This window comes from Mustela nigripes, chromosome 6, assembly GCF_022355385.1.
Source record: "Mustela nigripes isolate SB6536 chromosome 6, MUSNIG.SB6536, whole genome shotgun sequence".
Lineage (NCBI taxonomy): Eukaryota > Metazoa > Chordata > Mammalia > Carnivora > Mustelidae > Mustela > Mustela nigripes.
Genome location: NC_081562.1, coordinates 9,667,138 through 9,688,660, shown reverse-complemented (window position 1 = coordinate 9,688,660; position 21,523 = coordinate 9,667,138). Strand labels below are relative to the sequence as shown.

At 53.3% G+C, this 21,523-nt stretch overlaps 1 protein-coding gene across 6 annotated transcripts in view; it reads right to left on the bottom strand.

The window, feature by feature from the left end:
• Positions 1-9,915, bottom strand: part of CSNK1E (casein kinase 1 epsilon) — a 31,278-nt gene extending 21,363 nt beyond the window's left edge. For 3 of the 6 annotated variants that reach the window (XM_059402003.1, XM_059402007.1, XM_059402006.1), the window contains exon 1: positions 2,858-2,995. The gene's annotated coding sequence lies outside the window, so the exon portion shown is untranslated. Of the gene's footprint in view, positions 1-2,645; positions 2,667-2,857; positions 3,000-9,896 lie in introns of those variants that run through there. The other 3 variants (XM_059402004.1, XM_059402008.1, XM_059402005.1) reach the window with 3 other exon arrangements.
• Between the last annotated feature and the right edge of the window lie 11,608 nt (positions 9,916-21,523).

Below are 21,523 nucleotides of genomic sequence, written 5' to 3'. Positions count from 1 at the left end.
AAAAAAAAAAAAAAAAAAAAAAAAAAAAAGACTCAAAAACGACAGGGTCCCCTGCTCCCACCTCCAAGCCCCCACGTTTCTGGTCACAAGTATTGGGCACCAAGTCTCCACAGCCTGGCCTGGTCTTTCCAGAGGCCAGAAGTTGCCAGCTTGAGAGAGAGGCCTCCTCTCCAGCTCAGAGGGCAGCCTCAGAGCAGCCAGCCATCTCCCCCTCTGGACCTCACGACACCGAGCACAGGGCTCTCCACACGCTTTTTCCTTGAATGGACAGTTTGGGGCGGGCTTTCTTCAAGACTAGAAGGAGGGTCTCCTTAGAGAGCCCCAAAGAGGAACTGAGGGGACCATGGCCAGGTTTTTAGCCACCAGGCTCTGGGGTGGACGGAGAGGTCTGATCGGAGCGGCTCCTCTCCTTCCCATGCCCCACCCTGGGTGCCCAAGCTCATGCGACATCAGGGGCCACCCTGGTAGAGACCTCTGCCCTCTGAGGTCCTGGCCCGCAGAAAGGGGAACTCAAAGGCCAGGAGCCGGTTTCTACACTTAGGGGACAGAGGACGGTGGCTATGGAACAGGAAAAGGATGGGGGATCCCTAAGATCTCAGAATGTCTAGAGCAGGGGCCTCCCTCTACAGACAGGGAACTCAGGCCTAGAGAGGCCACATCACCTGCCCCCTGCTCCCCAGTGGCAGAGTGTCCTCACCTGGAACCCAGACAGGGTTCCCGCTGCCCCCACCTGACACATACAGGACTTACTTCCTGCCAGGGCTGGGAAGCAAAGCAGGACGATGGAGAAGGAGCTGCACGAGGCACAGCAGCGGGTCCCTTCCCCATGCCCAGGGCTATCCCCAAAGCCAGACCCAGCTGGGAGGGGAGATGCAAACGAAGATGGCCAGGCTGGAGCTCTTGCCCCCAGCAGAGGCAAGAAGCCACCAGCTCCTGCCCAAGAGACACCTCTCGCCCCAGGACCTAACTCCCAGCGGAGCAGCCACAAGCCCTTCACTGAGGACCACAAGGAAGCAGCCTCCACCCCAGGCCAGCCAAACTCTGGGCTCTCAACCAAGGGCCTCTGCCCACACGCCTGGCCGGTGGCCGCCAGTGGAACACACTCCACATTTGCAGAAAACTCACATGCCACACATTTCACATACACAGTGACCTGTGTGTACACTCCAAAGGAAGAAAGAAAAGCCAACACACACCAGGGGCCCCACAGTGGGGCGGTGGGGGGGGGGCTAGGGAGAGAGGAAGGGGGGGTGTCGAGGATGTGTACATACACAAACACTGCCCCCCCTCCCTCCGTTTTCCGCCAACGCCAATTCGGAGACCACACATGGCAGCCGGGAAAGCCGCAGGTTAGGAAAGGAACATAAATATACCCGCATCCTATATTACATAAATACCCACGCCGGATTATATAAATACCCGCGCCCTCCGTCTGGGTGCCTTACATAAATACACTGCACATGACCCCCAGCCCCTCCCCACTCACCGGGCTGTGGGCAGAGAAGGGGAGAAGAGAGGGTGCAAACAACCAGCCCTGCCGGAAACCACTGCTGGGCGCTAGTCTCCCAGACCAAGGGGGGGGGGGGCAGGGAGAGTCTACACGGTCCCAGCCCTATCCCCTAAAAACCCTCCCAGAGGAGAGGAAAAAGGATCCAGTCGGGAAAAGGAGAAGCTTCCCAGTTCTTTGCCGCTTCTCCCATGGGGTGTGTGTGGGGGAGGGGGGGGTTGGAATAAAAGAAGTGGGAAAAAAAAAAAAAAAGGGCAGATGCAAACCCGGAGTTTCAGCTTTAAACAAATTACACAAACTATCGAACAGCAGAGCGCATAGGCAGGTTTCTTACTCTCTGACACCCCCTCACCCCCAGCCAGGGCCCTCATCACTGGACCATTAAAGTAGAAATTGGAGGGACATTCTAGACAGGAAGGCAAAGGAGCCCCAAGCCCGGGCATCAGCTGGGCGCAACTTCAGGCACTCCGGACCCCCTTCCCTTCTCCCCCGAATCCTTCTCTCCGCGGAAGGCTGTGCCAAGAGGAACATATGTAGAACTCAGGGCAAAGTTGGGGAGGGGGCTCACCCCACTTGGAGTCTGGGCGTGAAGAGGGGCTCGGGGATCCTCTCTCTAGAGCTAACCCGGCCACGAACATAGTTTCATGTGCCACAGAGACTCGCCAAACACGGATTTCTCACGAGCAGAAATGGGAGAATCCGAGCTGATACATAACCCCCACTCCTTTCTTTCTCTCCACAAAGGAAAACAGAATCGGTGGCTGGGTGACCACACAGCCCAGCACGTCGGGGGGCCCCTCCACGCGCCCCCGAGCGCCCCCATCCACTGTGCGGGAGCAGCCTCGCTGACCCCTAGGTCCCCAGCCAGGACAGAAGGGGGAAGGCGCCGCTGATTGTCCGGCGACACACACACAAGCCCAGGGTCTGGCCGGGAAGCCCGAGTCAACAGTATCAACAGTCTCGGGTGCCCCCGGCGCCCCGGGCCTGGACGCCCCCCTTCCCGCAGCGTCCCCCAGTTACAGCCCCCGGGGTGGCCTCTCGGCCGGCTGGGGCCTTGAAGGGTCCAGCTGGGGGAGGGGGAGGCGGGCCGGACTGGGTGGGGGGGCTCCCCCGGCGAAGCCTGCAAAATAATAGTCACCCTCCTCCTCCTCGTCCCCAGCCGCGCCTTTGTCCTCGCCGGGCCGAGCGGGCGGCGCCCGGGCTGCACCCCCCGCCCCGTACCCGAGTGCGAACGCGCGTGTGTCCGCCCTCCCCTCCCCTCCCTCTCGCGCAAAAACAAAGAGGCGGAGGGAGCCCCGTTTCCCCCCGGGTTTGCGCCCCTCCGCGGGCCCGCGGCCCCCCAATATTTACCCCGCCGGGAAGGCTCCGGTGCCGGGCCGCTGCTCGGGGGGCTGCCGCGGGCGGGGGCGGCCCGCCGGGGCGGATGCCGGAGGATTCGCGGAGCCGCCCGGCGCGCCAGCCTCTCCCGGCCCAGCCGCCGCCGCCAGCCGCCGCCGCCGCCGCGCTCCGCTCGGCCCCGGCCGGGCTCGGGCTCGGGCTCTGGGTTCTCGCCGCCGCCGCCGCCGCCGCCGCCGCCTCCCTCCTCCGGGCCCTCCTGCCCGCCCGCCCCCGCCGCCGGCTCGCGCGCTCCCGGCCGGCGCGCGCCCGCCGGCTCCCATTGAGCCCCGGGCCCGACCGCTGATGTCATCCCCGGCCCGCCGCCGCCGCCCCGGAGGATTTAAAGGGCCCGCGCCTCGGCTCCCGGGGACGTGGGGGTGGGGGGAGCGCTCGGCCGGGAAACACGGTTTAGCCATCCCCGCCCCCGCCGCGGGGCGAGGAGCGCCTTGCAGGAACGCGGTCTTACGTGTGGGGCCGGGGAACACACACGGCCACCGACACCCTGATCAGGTCTGGGGCACAGGTAGAAAAAGCTGGGTGGGGGTGGGGAGGAGGCGCTGCACAAAAAGCCGGGATTTTCTAGATCCCAAAGCCTCTTCTTTCCCCGTTCTCTCTCCTCTCAAACCAAAGCAGTAGCCCCTGCGAAGGCCACAGCAAAAAAAGAATGTCTGAGGAGTTGGGGGCTCTGAGTACTACAGAGAACAGAGGTCAATGATTGGACAGGACAGCAGGAGACAGAGAGCGCCCAGGTGACAAAAGACCCAGGGAGGTAACCAGGGCTCAGCTACCCTCACCACCCCACGGGTCCCTCACCCCATAGAAGGGACACTCCCAGCTCTTCCAGCAGCCCAGACTGTGACCGGTACAAACCCTGATCCTGGTCTCACTGGTTCAGTGAGGAAACTGGCACACTGCCAGGGAACTAACATGGAGTCAGGGTCCCTGGCAGTGCAGGGTTAGCTAAGGCACCTGCCAACTCTGGCCTTGGCTTTTCACATCTGCAAAATCAGGAAGGAGACCCCTGGCTCCCCAGGTCACTGGGAGAATTAATTACGGCTTCTCACCAACTTCCAGGGTAGCCAATGAAAGGTTCCAGGGCAAAGTTATTAAAACGATGATATTGACACTGGGCCATACAAAGCTCCAAATTATGACACACGTCCATCCCCACACATGGTTGTGGTGGTGGAAACACGAAATACCAGAGCGCGCTGCAGCCAGTCCAGGAAGCATGGTTCCTGGGAAGAGTCACTTCCCTAATAACCACATCTTCCCTAGAGCCTGAGGGACTTAGTCACACCCTGTCCAAACTGGTGGGACCCCGCAGATCAGGCGCCTCTTCTCTTCCAGATCAGGAAACTGGGGCCCAGAGAGGGGAGGGGTTTGCCCAGGATCCCACAGATAGTTGGCCCGGGCCAGAACCTGGTCTCAGTGCCCTCTTTGCCAGAGCAGGGGTTCACCAGCCAAGGTGGTGGGCTTTGCTTGACCTGCGTGGTGTTTTTGTTATTTATACTGCTTTATTAATTGATAACCAATGTTTCAAATGCACCGATTTCATACTATAGGTCTGTATTCCGTACTTCCCTTGAAGCCCCAGGAGAACAGGCAACACTGGGTCTGAACTCACACCGACCCAGCTGTGGCCACACTCAGCTGGCCTGGGCAGCAGCCACCGACCTCGTTCCTCCCATGAGCTTGTTGTACCCATTGTTATGATTTCCTTTATCCCCTGGAGGTGCCCAAGTATGACCCTGTCCTAGAAGCCAGCCATCACCAGTGCCCAGCCCTCTGTCATCTGTTTTCATCGCATTCTCCCCAACCCTGCATCCTGCTGCTCTGCTTCCAACATCCAGGGATGCCAGCCCTCTGGGTGGCTCCAAGTTCTCCTAAAGTCAGACAAGGTGTCCAGGCCTAGGCAGGCATGGAATGCACCCCTGTGTCCTCTATCCTCATCACCCCACCATCAACCCAAGCCCTGCTGCCCAGTGATGGCTTCCCTCTCCAGGAAGGGACTGGCACCACTTAGCTCTGGCATCTACTGGTTCCCTAAGGCCTGCTCCCAGGCTCTCTCCTGCTGTCACTACCCGCTGTCTCCCTTGGAAGAATGCTCCCACACCCTGCCCCTGATTACCTGGGTTGTGGGCCCGAGTTCTCCCTCCTACTCCCCTAGAAGACCAGCCCCCGAGGTACTTCTTCTTTTTTTTTTGTTTTTAAGATTTTATTTATTTGACAGACAGATCACAAGTAGGCAGAGAGGCAGTCAGAGAGAGGAGGAAGCAGGCTCCCTGCTGAGCAGAGAGCCCGATGCGGGGCTCGATCCTAGGACCCTGCGATCATAACCTGAGCCGAAGGCAGAGGCCTTAACCCACTGAGCCACCCAGGCGCCCCCTGAGGTACTTCTAAAAAGCTTTGCAGCTCAGCTCTAAGGAGAAACTGAGAGACGAGAAAACCCAGAAGAGGACTAGAGCGATTCCAAAGGGAAAGAAATCTTACGGAGTTCTAGCAACCTCTGTGCCTGACTTCTCTCTTAGTTCTAGGTTCCCAGTTATTCTTCCTGAGGCTTAACTCCCAACAGTGAAGGCCCAAGGGTGTGGCCAGCCTGAGTTCATCCCCGTTCTGCTCCCTGCACACCCACTCACTCACCTAGAAGATGCACTCAGCCCGGAACAATGGGCGTCAGTGGAGTCCCAGCTCACCTGGGTCCCACCCTGGAGTCCAGCCGCTCTGCAGAAGGAGAGACTCCCCGGCATACCTCCAACGTGGCACTTTGGACTCATTTTTTTTGGCACACAACCTACCTGCTGCCCTCCCACTCCCCCACCCGCAGCCCCTGGAGCACTGGCCTGGGGAAATCTCGAATTAATGATGATAGTGCAGAAGAAATCAGAGATGGGGAGGAAGCTTTCGGTCCTCCCAAAGGGATCTGCAGCTGAGTCTTGCCCCTGAGCATCCTGGGTTTATTAAACATCAGGATGGTCCTTCAAATGGCCCTAGACAGGCCTTAGCCCTGGCAGTTCCTGCTGCCTGGGATGCTTTTCCCTCAGAGAGCTGCATGGCTCATTCACTCACCTCTCCGAGGCCTTGGCTCTTATCCCCTTCACTGGGAGGCCTTCTGGTCTTCCTGATTTAAGATCCAACCCCACTAGGGCACTGCCTCTCCTCTCCACCCCTCCACTCCTGCTGCTTCATTTTTTTTTTACTGTCATTTCTCTCTAAATAACATGTTCTACATGGTACTTGTTTGAAGTGTGTGTGTTTGTGTGTGTGTGTGTGTGTGTGTGTGAGGCCCCTAGCAGATTATAAGCTGTACAAAGGCAGGGAGTTGCTGCTGTTTGGGGGGTCACTCTCTCTGACAAAACATTAAGAGCTACATTTATTGAGCACCTACTGTGTGCCGGGGCCTCTACAAGACACATTACTTGTACCGACTCATCCAACCGTCATATCTACGCTCAGCAGAGGAAGTGGAGAGGGAGTGGCCTGGCAGAGCCTGTGCCCCAACCACTTCTCCCAGGCTAGTGGAGAACACAGTTCCAGAATGAGTCCACCGCCTCTCCTTCAGGCTCCTGAGCCCCAATCATTTTACAGTGGACATTGAGACCCAGGAAGCCTTGCTCAGAGTCACCAAGAGAGCCCAAGACAGGAGCCCACTGTGGCTGAGAAGCCAGCTTCCAATGCTGACTTTGCCCCTTTTTAGCTGTGTGACCCTAGGAAAGTTCCTTACACTCTCTGAGCCTCATTTGTCCAATGGGGATAGAACAGAGGATCACGCACCAAAACAACTGAGCCCAAAAGCAGCCCTGAGGAAGAGGAAAATGACAAGTTTCTAGGAGCCAGCAGGGAGTGGAATTTGGGCCCCCTGCCTTGGACTTCCAGCACCTCGGGCTGGGGCTCCAGCTGCTTTTATCCTTGCCTTTCTCTTCCCCTTCTGGGTGGAGGTGGGCAAACCCAGGCGGCGGGCCCACCCTCCGTCTTCACTTCTGGCCTTGGCTTTAGGATGCTCCTGCAGGAAGTTTCTCAGGCTTCTTATTCTTGGTGGCTACTCGTGTCTCTCCCAAGACCCCTGAGGGTTGGTGGCCCACCACAGGCTCTGCCCCCAAGACGTCCTCCTCAAGCCTGCCAGCCTGAAAATGCTGCCCTGGTGCATTCTTCTCGCCCAGCGAGCCCTTGGCAGCTTGCCCTCGGACCCTTCCATAATGTTCCACCCACCTCTGACTGCTCACAGGGCAGTGCCCTGTCTCCAATCAGCACCTTGGCCCAGGCCTCTGCAGTCTCCACTGCCTTTAGACACTTCTCCTGGTGACCTCACCACATTGCCTCGCCTGGTCATTCTCTAGGCAGTGGTTCCTCCCTCCTCCATGTTTGGTGGAGATGCAGCAGGGTGGGGTGGCGAGAGGCCTGGACCAGGGGCCAGGAAGCCCACATTTGAGTCCCAGCTCAGCCTGTGAATTTCAGCGGGAACTTGGAGAATTCACATCCCCTTTCTGGGGGGCCGGACAAGGAAATCTCTAAGGCTCTTTCTTCTGTCTCCCCATCTATAAACTAAAGGCTAGACTGGATGGGGAAGGTCCTCTTACACTCCACATCTGGGGCTCCCTGATCAGAAAGACCCTGAGGTCACCCACATCTGGGATCAGTAGGAAAGGGTTTTCTCCCTGGTTACCCTCGCCCATGTTTGAAACATTGTACACATCCCATTAGCTCCACCGCCCAGCTATATTCTGAGTCCAGCCACCTCTCACCACATGTATCTTTCACATAGATACTGTAGCGGTTTGTTACCTGTGAGATCAGAGCACTTGACTACTGAAAATGCACCAAAGGCTCCCTCTGTCTTTAGTGGGAAATCCATGTTCTTTCCCAGGCCTGCTATGATCGGACCCTTACCTGCTTCTCAGGCCTCAACTCAAACTACCTTTTTTCGTTTCTTCCTTCATTTCATCATAGCTCAGGGCCTTTGCACGTGCCATTCTTTCTGCCTAGAATTATCTCCCTGCAGACGTCATTGGCTGCCTTCAACAGCTTGATTGTATTCAAGTCACAGCTCAGAAGTCACCTCCTCAGAGAGGCCTCCTTTGATCACACAATCTTTTTTTTTTCTTTTTCTTTTTTTTTTTTTTAGGTAAGCTCCATGCCCAACATGGGGCTTAAACTCACAACCCAAGATCAAGAGCCAACCGGGTGCCCTGACCACACCATCTTAAGCAGGCCCCCTTCCCCTCTGCCTCTTTCTACCAGATCACCCTGCCTTATTTTCTTTATGGCACTTACTATGGGCTGAACACATCAACTTGTTTATTTTTAATGCTCTTGAACATAAGCTCCAAGAGAGAGAAATCCTCTTATAGGTGCTCCTGTGAGTGTCCAATTGGTAATGGGTGCCCCATAAATACTTGAGCAATGAGCAAATTCTGCCATGGGTGTGTGGTCGTAGGGGTGGAGGCAAGGGCCTGGCACTTTCCATCCCTGGGCCCGATGGTGCCAGACAGCCTTCTCTCAGACACAGGCCTTACTTATGCCGTGGGTCCTCCCTACCCCATCCACCGCTTACGGTGGGTTCTTGGCCCTCTCCCCTCCACTGGGGAAAACCCCTCTGGGTATCCCTTATGCTGCTGGTCTTCACTGGGGACTCAACTCTCAGACCACCCATCTCTAAAGGCACAGGTTTAGGGAGCACTGGAACACCCCAGCATCACCCAAGGGCCAGTGCCTTCACCTCTGCCCACCTCCCACCGGCATCCTTCCTTCAGCTTGGCTTGTCCCCTCGATGCCCCTCAGCGCGACCCAAGCTTGCCGTTTGCGCCACTGCCAATTCTCTCCAAAACGCGCTCCCTCCATCCTCTGGGAATCCAAGGAATCTCATCTCCAGGACACACAGCCACTCATTAACTGGGCCACGGGAATTACGATGATTGCCACGGCTAATAATCCCAATTCCCACAGCAACACTTCTCAAGTCAGCATAGCTGGCGCGATTCATCATCTCACTGTGTCACACGTCTGTCCACAAACATTTCCTGATGCCCACCCTCACCGGGCCTGAGAGAGCCAGGCTGAGCCCTGCTCGCCTCATGCTGACAATCTGCCTGGACCGGCTGCGTGAGCACGAGAAAGAAAGATGGACTCCAGATTGCAGAGAGAACCTGCTAGATGGAGAGCACCACAGGCCAGGTCCCTGTGGCCTGGCATCAGCGGAGGCACCAAGAGGGCGCTGAGCTGCCCCTCACCCTCCACCCAGGGTGGCCTGTGAAATGCACCATCAGGGAGTTCTTAACTTGAGACCAAGTGCTACACAGATACAACATCTAGATGAGTCCCCGAGACCCCTTCTTGCCAGACTGCACACCATGTCCCTTCCATTGGGAAAGTGGGGAGTTACCATTGGGGGCGGCCGAAGGACGAGGGGCTGGAAGGTGGGTAGATTTGGAGGATGGAGAGGAACAGCCCGAGCCAAGGCTATGAGAAGAAACGCAGACATTTGAAGGTGGCCCCCCACCCCCGTGGGGAGACGAGTCCATTGGCACCCAGGATCTCCCACGACTGATGAGGAAGGTGGAAGCAGACAGGGTCTTTAATCCCAAGCTGCCAACTAGGGGACTCGTCCACTGGCTTTGCTCACAACAGCGTGGCGTTTTGCACATAGAAGATAAGAAGAAGGAGAAAACAAGCAAACGCGCATTTATTGGACCCCGCAAGGGGCACCTGCCACGGGCTCTTGTTGACTTCTCTACAGCAATCCCATGAACCGGGGATCACCCCACCTGTTTTACAGGTAGGAGCCTGAGGCTGGGAGAGTTTACCAGAACATGATCTAATGTTCGCAAAGGTTACAAAGGACTCCAATTCACCCTTCCCAGACCCACCCAGGGGCCTCACCCTGCCTCACAGCCTGTACCCCAATCCGCTTTTGTCTCCCTCCGTGCATGCCAAAGGAACGTGCCCATGCATCTGAGGTCCCCACTGAATGCCCCCCCCCCCGCTTTGCTCTTCAGGACACCACGAATCCACTCACCCACTCTGAAAGCATCCAGGGGATTCTGGTGGCCGCTATGGTAGCTGTTTCCAAAGTAGATCCCGGCACCCCAGGAAATTCACGGAGTGCTCCACTGGGGTGTGGGAAGAGAGATCAGAATTTGCATTCTTATCCAGTTTTTAATCTTGGCTTTCTAAATGTTCTATCTTAATGTATGTTTTATAACACACACGTTAGCCCAGCAGAACATCTATACCCAAGTTTTAAACAAATATATATACATTTGCATACAAAATACGCGCTCAAAAATATTCTCACAGAAGGGGCGCGCCGCCGCAGTTTACATCAGCGTTGGAGGACCCCGGCAAGGAGCTCTCACTTGAGAGGTAGGGGTGGAGGAGACCGCCACAAGAGACAGCCCAGATTCTGGTACCTGAATGTTATTACCCCCTCAGTCACAGGGAGTAGAGCCGGGCCTGGCCTGGCCTTCCTTGTGGTAGGCCGAGCCCTTGGGGACTGCATCTACCATAGGAGGCCCAGGACCCAGAATAAGGGACCAGCATTAAGTCCGAGATGGCTAAAATGGCGAGGGGAGACTATGAGGTCCTTATTACTGTCCCGGTGTGATGGGCCAGGCAGAAAGCGGTGGCCTCAGAGGGTCACAGGGAGGACCCTCACTACAAGATGAGTTTAGCATTTAGGAACTTCCCCCAGGGCAGGAAACCCTTTCTCATTCAGCCCAAAGAGTGCTGTAGGAGCCCTTACAAGAAGGCCAAATTAGAAACACAGAACAAAATTTCTCAGATGCTAGAAGCAGGAGCTCAGGGGAGTATGTAATTTCCTATCCTAACTGAGATGGGGCCACAGGCACTCACCAACAGGTACCTAGACCGCCACCCCCACCCCTAAGATGGCTCGGGGGCCATGAAGACGAAGGGGCCACTGTTTAGGAGTGTTTGAGCAGAGACTGAACAGGCCCTAAGAATGGAAGCAGGCCCTGGCTACCTGGTGATGGGCAGGCTTGGCCGTGGGTACTCAGTAGGTAGGTGGGGAGTTATTATCCCATTTCACAGATGAGGAAATGGAGGCTCAAAAAACAGAGACGTCTGTTTTCTCTCAGCTAACCTTAGCCTGGTACGAGTGCAGCTGGTGACTCAGCCTTGACCTCCTCCTTCCCCTAGTATCAGGGAGTCTCAGCTGTAGAGATCCCTGCAGGAGTTAGGTCCCCGAGGGTCTGAACCTACTCTGTTACTGCTCCCTGTGCATATCCTGAGTAAACCTCTTGTCCTCGGAACCTCAGTTTCCTTATCTGTACAAGAGTTTGATTACTAAACTCCCCCTTCACCCTCTCCCCCTACTTTTCTTCCGATCCTCTCTCTTCCAAAGCCCTTCTAGAAGCTTATCCCAAGCGTTGAACCCTTCTAGGGGCCTGGAGGTCACAGCCCTGCCTTAGGGACCTGTCTGGGCCTGGCTCCCACAGTGATGTGGGTGTGAGCCCATCTACCCCAGACCCAGAGACATCTCCATTCTGGGGAGCCAGTCCTCCTGTACCCAGCTCTTTCTCTACTCCCTCAGCAGCTTCAGCTGGCCCAAATCTCTCCTCCAAACTCACAAACACATGGACCCTTTTCCTGCCAGAACCGTGAGAGCAGTAGGGAAGGCGTTCTACATAAATTAGCTCACTTAATCCTCACAACGTTCTGGGGAGTGGATCCGTTTCCCTGGTGGAAACTGACACAAAGACCTCTCTCGAAGCCCCGTGTTGGAGGCCGAGGTCTTGGCTTGTGTGACCCAGAGCCCATGTTTTCCTATGACAACTCCCGGTCTCCCCCTCAAATCCTTCCTCCAAGTGTTCAGAATGGCACCCAACTACGGCCCCTCCCTCAAATGTAACATAATGCAGCCATTAAAAATAATGATCACACACACACAGCTGACTAATAACAACAGAGAAAATGCTTATGACACAATGTTAAGAGGAGAAAAGCAAGACACAAAAATTGTAAATACAGTATAATAAAATGAGATTAATATGATTATCCACAGAGACCACACTGGGAAAGAAAATACACCAGGAATACTCGCAGTTGTTTCGTGTGTCTTAGTACCACGGGTGATTTCTTTCCTATTTTTCCCCATTTGCCAAACTGTCAACCCATGCATATTACTTTTACAACGAAGAAAAGCTATCATGTACCAAAAAATGATAGATTTGCGGTTGAAATATTTGGAAGCCTGCTGTTTCTTCTTCAAATCCCTCCAAAGCCTCCGTTTTCGGTACAACGTGACCATAACCAAGAGACCTCGCAGGAGTTTTGGGGAGCAACCGGCACCTCCACAGACCCACGCCCAGCTCCTGCTTTGAGCAGGCTGCCCCTCCGCGTCGGAGGACCCCCCCCCCCCCCCCGGACCCTCCTCCCAACCCCCGCCGCCGGAGCTGCTGGGGCTCACCTGACACTCGCGGGCCGGCCTCGGAGATGCGAGATGAGCACACCTGTCCCTTCAGGTGAAGGACTCGGCCAGGGCGCCCCGCGCAGGAAGGAGGGAGCCGGTCGGGGGCGGGGCCGTGACGCCACCCTCCCAGCCCCGCCCCCGGCTTCCCGGCCACGCCTCGGCTTCCCGGCCCCCAGGCGCTCGTGATTGTCGTGCTTGCGGGGTGAGCCGCAGGGGACACTCCTCCCGACCCGCATGCCTCCCCCCTCACACGCCCCCGTGGGCGGACCCCCAGCCAGCAGCAGCGCGGGCCCAAGGGAGCCTCCAAGTGCGCCCTCGGGGGTGGGCGGGCTGGAAGGGGAGGTACTACCCTTCCCCCGGCGAGGGTCCCTTGGAGAAGCCTGGAAAGAGCTGGGATCCCCCTTGCCCCCTAACCCCACCTTTCCACTTCCACCCCCGGTTTACAAAGGACTGTTGGGTCCGCAGATTACGGGTTCAAATCACCTGGGGCAAGGAATGACGTCCGAGGGACGGAGGGAGCCTCGGATTCCCCAAATTTTTTCTTCCTTTTGTACCCCACTCTCTGGTTCCCTAGGACCCTTCCTCTGACCCCTTCTACTAAAGAAACCAGGAATGGGGGAGGGGGGAGGGGCGGGGAGTGACCTAAAAGTGTGATTCCAGCCCTTGGGGCTTGGGAAAAGGTAATCTGGCATCTGATGCCTGGAGTCAGAACACTGTTTTCATCTACTTTATATCATCTGGGATCGCTTATTTTTGGCAAAGTTCCGTGTTGGAAACGCCAGCCTTCTGGCCGTGGCAAAAAGAAAGGGCACCACTTCGAAAAGGCGGTCAGCCTTCACCTATCCAAAAGCTTTAAATACATGCGCGCCCTTGGACCCAGGGATGCCACTCCTGGAAATCTGTCTATCCAAGGAAATCATTCAGAATACATGCTCGCTGTGGCATTCTTCTGGCTTTTTTTTTTTTTTTTTTAATTGTGACGTTCTTTACAATGGTGAAAATTGGGATTAGTCTGGGTGTCCAACACCCGGGTCAGAGGTGAGCAGCACAAACGCAATGGAATATTACACAACCATTAAAAGTCATGTTTACAAACAGCTTGTAATAATATGAGGAAATGTGTTACAGTATTACAAGAAGAAAAGCAGGATGTAAGTGTATGTTGACAGTAGCATCACAGTTGTACTTAAAAGCAGAATACACCTTTATACACAGGAAAGAGCCTGGAAAGAAAGAATGTTCACTGTGGTTCTTTTCGGGGTGGGGGGACTCTGAAGCTTGTTTTTTTTTAATCCTTCTGTTTTCCTGCATTTTTTCCTAATGGGCTTATATCACTTTTATAAAGCTCCTTTATTTCATAAAATTGTTCTCATTAATTGAGCACTTACTATAATCTGGATAAGCTCCTTTCATGTAATCCTTGCAATAGCCCTGAGGTAGGAATTATTATTTTCCTCAGGTTACAGATGAGGAAACCAAGTCTGAGAGGCTGTTTCCCTCTCCCAGGTCACATGAACACAAAGGGTCAAAGATCTTTTCTCTCTTTCAACACTCTCCCGACTAAGCCACTAGGCTAAAAGGGCCACGAACTTTAGCCGGGCTAAAGGGATCCAGGGAGAGGGTTTGTCCACCCTTGGGTTCAAGAGGAAGGGCAGTATACAAGGCAGTCACAGAGTTTCAGCAAGTCCTCCATCCCGTGGGTGAGCTCTTCCCTCCTGCCAGGAAGGCTTTGAGGTTGCCTTGACATCGGTGGGACCCAGGGCGGAGAGCTTCCCAGAGACCAAGCTCCAAGGCTGAGATGTCAGCTAGCTCAACCTTGTTGGTTAGTTTTGTAGCCTTAATATATTTTTCTGATTATAAAAGCGATCTATATTTATAGAATTCATAGAAAATTTATAGAAAATCAGACAGTTGATAAAATATAAAAAAGAAAACAAGTCAATCCCTTTACTGCTTTACCTTTTATTGTATTTTATTTTATTAGTTTAATTACTGATTTATTTTTAAGTCATCTTTATGCCCAGTGTGGATGTTCAAACTCATGACCCTGAGATCAAACAGTCTCACGCTCCAACAGAACCCACCAGGCACCCCTAGGTTTTTATTTTATTTATTTTATTTTAATTTTTTTAAAAGATTTTATTTATTTATTTGACAGACAGAGATCACACAAGTAGGAGAGAGGCAGGTGGGGTGGAGAAGCAGACTCCCTGCTGAGCAGAGAGCCCAACGTGGGGCTTGATCCCAGGACCCTGAGACCATGACCCAAGTCGAAGGCAGAGGCTTAACCCACTGAGCCACCCAGGCACCCACCCCTAGTAGGTATTTTCAAAAATACTAAAAAGTAAAGGGAATATAGTGAAATGAACCCATATACCCATCCATAATTTTTGACAAACATCAACTTTCTCCATTCTTGTTTCATCCGTCTCCCACCTATATTTATCAAAGAAAATTCCAGATGTCATATTATTTTACCTATAAATACTTCAGTAATTATCTCTCGATGATAAAGTCTTTGTAAATCAAACACACACACACACACACACACACACACACTACTATTAATACAACTTGAAACAGTGACACCATTTTTCTCATCAGATTATTTAATAGGCAATCCATGTTCAAATTTCCTTAATTTGTCTCCAAAATGTCTTTTTCCAGATGGTTTGGATCAGCAACTACAGAAGGCCCACCTAATCTATCTGGTTGATATATCTCTTAAATGTTTCTCTGTTTCTGTCTCTTTCGAGGAGATATAATTTACATTCCATAAAATTAACCATTTTTCTAAAAAAGACTTATTTATTACGAGAGAGAGAGAGAGAGTAAATGTGGGGTGCGGGCAGAGGGAGAGGGAAAGAGAGATTCCCAAGCAAACCCACTGCTGAGTGTGGTGCCTAACACAGGGCTCCATCCCATGACCCTGAGGTCATAACCTGAGGCTTAGGGCACCTGAGTGGCTCAGTCGGTTAAGTATCTGCCTTTGGCTCAGGTCATGATCTTGGGGTCTGGTATGGAGCCCTGTGTCAGGCTCCCTGCTCATCTGGGGTTCCGCTTTTCCCTTTCCCTCTGCTCCTCCACCCCACCCACCGCACATGCTCTCGCTCTCTCTCTCTCTCAAAAAAAAAAAAAAAGTAAAGAAAAGATAAGAAAACAGAGTTGGAGGCTTAACCAACTGAGCCACACAGGCAGCCCCAACATTAACCCTTTTGAAGTGTAGAGTTTGTGGCTTTTTGTAGATTCAGAAGGTTTGCAACCATTACCACCACCTAATTCTGTAACAATTTTATCACCAGAAAAAGAAACCCCATACCCTCTTGTAATCACTCCCCACTCCTACCCTCCCCTAGCCCTCGGGGACCACTCATCTCCTCTTGTCTTTTGCCTACTGGAGATAGTTCATATATATGGGATCATACAGTCTATGACCTGTTGGGTCTGGCTTCCCTTTGCCTTTGTAATGTTTTCAAGGTTCAACGATGCTGTGGCACATGTTGGTACTTCATTCCTTTTTACAGCCAAATAATATTCCAGGCTTGAGTTTCCCACAGACTGGAGTTGGTTGACTGCATTGTGGTGTCTCTAACATGTTCCTCTCTCCCCCGTAGTTCCCCATAGGCTGCTAATTGAAATGTAGACACTGGAGGCTGGAGGCTTGATTCAATCTGGACCCCAGTGATTTTTTTTTTTAAGATTTTATTTATTTATTTGACAGACAGAGATCACAAGTAGGCAGAGAGGCAGACAGAGAGAGAGGAGGAAGCAGGCTCTCCGCTGAGCAGAGAGCCCGATGTGGGACTCGATTCCAGGACCCCGAGATCATGACCTGAGCTGAAAGCAGAGGTTTAACCCACTGAGCCACCCAGGTGCCCCTGGACCCTAGTGATTTTATTGAGACTATTCCGCAGGCGATGCTATGTTCTTCCTGGTGCTTCAGAGCAGGAGCTGCCATGTGTGTGTCAGGCTGTGGCACATTTTATTTTTTTATTATTTATTTATTTTTTTTGAAAAGATTTTATTTATTTATTTGACAGACAGAGATCACAAGTAGGCAGAGAGGCAGGCAGAGAGAGAGGAAGGGAAGCAGGCTCCCTGCTGAGCAGAGAGCCTGATGCGGGCTCCATCTCAGGACCCTGAGACCATGACCTGAGCCGAAGGCAGAGGCTTTAACCCACTGAGCCACCCGGGCGCCCCTGTTGCACGTTTTAGTGATGGTAAGGTTGATTGGCAACTCTGGGTGTCAGCCTCATCGTCTGTTACAAAGTTACCATCAACATTTGAGCCAAGGTGTTAGCATCCATTGATGATTCTGGCCTCAGTCTGCTCTTTTCCTCTTTAGTTCACAGAAACAGAAACTGAGGCTAAGAGGAGAAGTGATTTGCCCAAGGTCACAGGGTTAGTAATGATCAATGAATGAATGGCCTCTGCCTCTTGGCCCCTTGCTTATTCCTGAACTGACACATTCAATCCTCTCAACAACTCTCTGGCTGGCTCTATATTTTGCTCTTCCTTTTCAAATTGGGAAACTGAGACCCCAAGTGGTGAAGAAACCTGCCTTTCTTTGATGAGTCATTTGGTAATTCATGTCAGGAGGTTCCAAATGACAGAGAAGTAGGAAAACACAGTTCTTGCTCTGCTAAATATAGACACGAGCAAGGTGAACAGAACCCTAAGAGAGAAAGAGATGGGAGTCATGGAAGTCTTCCCAGAGGAAGCATCACAGGAATTGGGCTTTCACATCTGTGTAGGAGTTTGCCACGGGGAGTACACGCAGAGGACTAGACCCACCATATGAATAAGGCCTGAGGTGTGATTTGAGCTGTGGTCAAAGATTCCATTCCTGGGGCACCCGGGTGGCTCAGTGGGTTAAGCCGCTGCCTTCGGCTCGGGTCATGGTCTCAGGGTCCTGGGATCGAGAACCGCATCGGGCTCTCTGCTTGGCAGGGAGCCTGCTTCCCTCTCTCTCTCTCTCTGCCTGCCTCTCCATCTACTTGTGATTTCTCTCTGTCAAATAAATAAATAAAATCTTTAAAAAAAAAAAAAAAAGATTCCATTCCTCACCATGGACATAGTCTCATGGATGTCTGCCCTTAGGAAGGAGAAAGAGAGAGGGTATGGTTTGGCCTATCACATACTTTGATTATGCAGATTTACGCAAAGGAAGGAGTGCAGAGAACAATGGACTATGAGTCCGGGGGTGGGTGTTCAGTGGGCAGTGAGGCCTGGATGCTGTACCCAGGTACAGTCCCTGCCCTCAAGTGGCTAATAAAAATGGAGGCAAATAGACCCCGGACATCATTAGCTCTCGCCCCAGAAAGGAGAACGTTCAGCCCGTCCCCATGCTCATCCCCAGCTCCAGTGTGCTGACTGGAGGGATCCCTCTTGCATACCTGGACCACTGAGTCAAAAAGTACCCCAGCAAACTACAATTCAAAGTGCCCATGGTACCATATATGTATTTGGTTTTACGTGAACAGAACATCTCTGGAAGGGTACAGAAGGGAAAAAACATTGCAAATCATGCTTTTCTGAATACACAAAGAACACCTAGAAATCAATAAGAAAATAAGAATACAAACAGACTTCCCAGAAAAGGACATACAAGGGTCTCTGAAATTCAGGTCAAAGCTGCAGCCTCATTCATTTATTTAAAAGATATTACTTATTTATTTGAGAGAGAGAATGAGCAGTGGGGAGGGGCGGGGGGGGGGGGGGGGGGGGGGAGAGAGAGAAACAGACTCCCTGCTGAGCAAAAAGCCCAATGCAGGGCTTGATCCCAGGACCTGGAGATCAGGACCTGAGCAGAAGGCAGACGCTTAACCGACTGAGCCACCCGGGCACCCCTGCAGCCTCATTCAAAAGAAGAAAAATGCAGAATAAAATGACACCGAGATTCCACGGGCACCCGATGGGTGAGGAAAATTACGACATTTTGCGAACACACTGACAGCACATCTCGGGGGGGAGGGGGGGGGGACAGGCACCTTCATTTGTGGGAGAGTGAGTAAGTAAATCCCCTAAGGAGGGCAGCAGCGACATCCATCAAACTGACAACCGCACATTTCCTTTGCCCTCAGAATTCCAAACCCAGGTATTTATCTTACAGGTATAAGTGCGTAGGAGGGAAATGGGTTATTCATAGCTGGGCGCATTCACGCGCGCAAGCGCGCGTGCGCATGTGTGTGTGTGTGTATGTGTGTGTGTGTGTTTGGAAATATCTTCTGTCCATCGGTAAAGGGCTGAGAAAATAAATTGTAGAACATTCATCCAAGACACCATAATGAAGCCATATAAATGAGGAAGATCTTTATGTACCAACGGGAAAGGTGGTATCATCTTGTGTCAGTGTCTCTTTATGGAAATAGACAGGGAGGAGAAAGATGGTGCATGTGTTTTCTTCTGTTTATGTTATATGCCGATGTCTGGCCAGCTGTGTAAGAAACTGGGGAGGTGCTGGATCTCCTCCAGGAAAGGAAATGGGGGGCTGGAGGCGAGGCGCTTGCAGGAGACTTTTACTGTACCCCCTGTGTTAACGTTTGGATTTTGATCCACATGAAAACATTTTCCATTCCAAACGTTACGTGAGATTAAAAGTTTAAGGGTCCATTTGTATAGGCTCCTCTCCTGCGAGGCCTGGGATGGGGGAGGGCAGGAGAGACGGGGTGTCCTCTGGTAGGGCACTCCCTTTGTTTCCTGATTTAAAAAATCCTCACAGTAGGGACGCCTGGGTGGCTAAGTGGCTGGGCCTCTGCCTTCAGCTCAGGTCATGATTCTAGAAGTGGGGCTTCCTGCTCTGTGGGAAGCCTGCTTTTTCTTCTCCCTCTCTCTCTGCCCCTGCTCCTGTTCCCTCTCTCACCATCTCTCTTTCTCTGTCAGATAAATAAATAAAATCTTAAAAACAAAACCCCCAAAAAACCAAAATAACAAACCTCACAGCAGGCTCCCCATTTTTTGGATGTGGACACCAAAGCTCAGAACTGGAGAATGACTCCTGAGCTTATGAGCCTGGGGTGCAACAGGGAGCCAACATCCTGTTCAAGTTCATGGTTCCAGACCCTCCTGTAGGCTTTGTCACCACACAATGCACCCCCAGCTGGCCAGCAGGCACGACAGAGTTCTTCATGCTGAACTTTCTGGTTATTTGCCCAAGTGTACTATTGTTTGCCCGAATTATACTTTATTAAAAAGAAAAGAAAAAAAAAAAGATAAGCTGATTGAATGAGGAGTCATAGGACTGTGATGATTCGGACTAGATTTCCCAGACTCTGGACTCCACTGGCCCATTCCTTGGATTATTGGGGAGTTAACTTTAAGTGTAGCCGCCAACTGGATTCACTGGCTTTTTGAATAGGCATGGATTTGGAAAGAAATTCACATAAGTGTTTCTTTGACTAAATTAACAGGATTATTTTCTGACTGAATTAATGGCAGTTTCTTCCAAGACTTACTTTGCCTCCTTCTGAAGCTTTTCTAGACTTTACCAGGGAGTTGGGGGGCGGGCGGTGTGTGGCAGGGTGGCCCGTGGAGGCTCCTGCCTCTCAGGGTCTCTCTGTGTAGCAGCAACTTCCCACCTAGTCTGGTCCTGGCGCCACCTCCTCCAGGAAGCCCTCTAGGAGCACCCCCTCCCCAGAAACACACACACTCTCTGCCCTCCACGGCAGGCATGCCTCCCTGGCCTGACTTCCTGGTTCACACTGGGTGGTAGTGAAGGGTTTCCAGAACTATTTCCCCATAAGGCTCTCAGCTTTCATGGGGCAGAGACTGTGGATTCAACCGGTCCGGGTATTTGGCACAGGTCTCGGCCCAGAGCAGGGGCGAGGGCCAGGAGAGGAATGAATCTGCCCCAGGCCTTCTGATTCCCAGGCCACAGGGCATAAGCCTCCCTCCCACTTAGCTGGGACGCTCTGCTTAGTTCTGATGGGGGGGGGGGGGGCTGAGTTAGAACCCAACATGCCCCACCACTCCACTCCCATTCCGGCCAGCATCTGGCTTCTGTGAGTACAGCTGTCCAAAGTGCACCAGCCTCTCCAGTGCACAAACAGTTCCCCACCCTCTCTGAAACTTGGAGCAAATCCAGGGAGGGGTGGGTTCCCCTTCCCCTTCTACAGCTGACTTCCCCAGCGCTCAGAGAGGGTCAGGGTCTTGCCCAATGTCACACAGCCAGTGGGTAGGGGATGTCAAGACCTCGGGCTCCGGAGGCCAGGAGGCATGCAAGGTGGTGGAGAGATCCCAGGAGAAGCCTCGTCCTGGGCTTGAAGCCTAATCCTTGCGGAGGGATGAGGGCTTGGGGGTGGGGGGCGGGAATCTTAAATTCACAGAGTGTGAGGCCTGAGCTGCGAGACAGGGCAGCAGAAGGTCAGGGAAGATTCTACGAAGTCCTGGGAGATGAGGAGGTGGCCGGCAGTAGTGGGCGGAGGAAATGGGTGTACACTCACCGATTCGATCGTCAGCAGACCTGAGGGCATGCCACGGCTAGCCCTGGGCCGGGCCCTGGACGCAGGGAGGGCCTGGCAGGACACGCCAGCCAGCCTCGCTCAGGAGGGGCACACTGTGGAGGGAGGAGGTGCAGGGGGTTACTGGTTCTCCCCTTGCAGGATGAGAAAGGCTCTGGGGGTGGCCCAGGGCCCAGGAGGGTGGTCAGGAAGGAAGGGAAGGAGGAGGAGGCGTTTGCCTGGCGGGGAAATGAGAATTCGGCTAGCCAGTGCTCACTGAGGGCCCGCTCTGCGCCTGGCTCTGTTGGCACGGCCCTCTCTCCACACCCCCTTGGCCCTGCTGCCAGCCTAGGACCTGGAGCTCCAGCTCAAAATGGCTGCTGAGGGGCGGAGCTGGATTCGAACCTAGGCAGGAAGCTTCCAGAGCCCAGCTTTTAGCCACACGCCAGCGGCCTCACAGAGCAGAGAGTCTGGGCTGGGAGAGCAGACACTCGGGGCTAGGAAAGGGGCCCCTCTCCGGGGCAGATATTCTTTGCTTTTTGTCATGTGCCCAGAGAAATAGGAAAGAGCAAACAGAAGGCAGAGGCCTTGGATCTGAGCCTCACCTCATGCACTCACAATTGTGCAAGCTTGACCTCTCTGAGCCTCAGTTGTCCCATCTGTAAGAGGGGCCAAGAGTGCTGCCTGGAAGCTTACGGAGAAAGGGCCGGGCACCTGCTCGGTGAAGTGGGTTCCCTTCTCTCCTTTGCATCCCCTGAGGAGGCCGGGGACACA